The 1,699-nt window shown below is 40.3% G+C and overlaps 1 non-coding gene across 1 annotated transcript; it reads right to left on the minus strand.

Moving 5' to 3' along the window:
• Window positions 1-987: 987 nt before the first annotated feature.
• LOC123940993 lies at window positions 988-1,123 on the minus strand. The gene has a single exon (XR_006818130.1). It is a non-coding gene; the product is annotated as a U4 spliceosomal RNA (small nuclear RNA).
• Window positions 1,124-1,699: the final 576 nt, after the last annotated feature.

Consider the following 1,699-nt stretch of genomic DNA (forward strand, 5'->3'; position numbering starts at 1 on the left):
TTATTTATTCGACAGAGAGTGAGACAGCGAGAGGAAACACAAGCAGGAGGAGTGGGAGAGGGAGTAGCAGGCTTCCCACCAAGCAGGGAGCCCGATGCTGGGCTCTGCTGGATCCCAAGACCTTGGGAAGACCCTGGGATCATGACCTGAGCCAAAGGCAGACTGAGCCACCTAGGCGCCTGATGTTATTTTCTATTTTAATTGAAGTATAGTTGGCACACAATATTACATTAGTTTCAAGTGCACAACATAGTGATTCAACCAGCGCAGACACAATGAAATCCTTACCATGTTAAGTGTAGTTATCCTCTGTCACGATGGAACATTATTACAATATTATTGACTGTATTCCCTATGCTGTACTTTTCATCTCTGTGATTTATTTATTTTATAACGGGAAGTTTGTACCTCTTAATCCCCTTTATCTATTTCACCCACCCTGTCCCCTCTGGCCACACCAGTTCGCATTCATTTTGTTTCTAAGAGGAGGAAGGAGAGGAAGTAAAGCCTTCTAGGTAAATATGCACTCTGAAGCTTGGGCTGAGGTGGGAGGGGTGCAACCTGGGGATCCCACGGCGGGCACTTCCACCTCCAGGCAGCATTCAGTTTCAGGCCACTTGCAATAGCATGGAGAGCCTGCCTGGGACTGCAGAGGTTTAGTCCTAACCCTGCCTTCCAACTTCACTTGGCTCAGTTCTGTTACATTGTCTTCAATCTGGATCATTGCTCTTCATACCACCCCTGAAATCTGCAGCTCCTGACCAACCTACTCTGAAAGTACAAAACACAGAATGCATACGTAATCCCTATGTGTTTGCACACAATTGAACATCTCCAGAAGGAGAAACAAGAGGCTTTGAACTATGGAGGAGGAGGGAGTGCAGGGGTACAGGGGAGAGGAAGTGTTGAAGAGGTTTGGAGTGGGTGGGTTGGGAATGGAGTAAGGTGTGTTTGCTCACATATCTTATGTACTCATTGGTTTATTTTGCTATGTATTACTAGTCATTATATTTAAATAAATAATAAAATAAAAATAAAAAAATAATTAGGAAAAGTTTTCAATTAGCAATAATCGCGCCTTGGATAAACCTCATTGGCTACGATACTGCCACTGCGCAAAGCTAAAAAAATTAAAAATAATTAAATAAAAATTTAAATGACTGTGACAAATTCAGTCCAGAATCTGACTTACATTTAAATTACTTGTATCTCTGATTTAAAATGTTTCATTATGGGCCCCTGGGTGTCAGTCAGTTAAGGATCCGACTCTTGATTTCAGCTGACAACCGATCTCAGGGTCCTGAGATTAAGCCCTGCATCAGGCTCCATGCCGGGGCCCAGCATGGAAACTGTCTGAGATTCTCTCTTTCCCTCTCCCTCTAAAAAAAATAATAAAATAAAATGGCTCATTACAATAAGGTGTTTGAAAATAAATTTCGTTAAATTATGTTGCATAATTTGTATTTAATAGAGAGGACTGGTTTCTGACATTTCAGCATGATTTCTGGACAATTAGCTGCTGAAATCAATGACAAATGAATGACAACCCTTGACAAAAAGGTTTTGCTTATATTTTTAAATGTTTACTCTGAGTTCTGTGTCATGTTGTTTTTATGTATAGGCATTTAAAAGCTCAAAATGAAAGTCTGAGAGAAACTAAATAAAGGGTTTATATTTTTTAAAATAAAAAAATTTACCC

Source organism: Meles meles, chromosome 4, assembly GCF_922984935.1.
Source record: "Meles meles chromosome 4, mMelMel3.1 paternal haplotype, whole genome shotgun sequence".
Classification (NCBI taxonomy): domain Eukaryota; kingdom Metazoa; phylum Chordata; class Mammalia; order Carnivora; family Mustelidae; genus Meles; species Meles meles.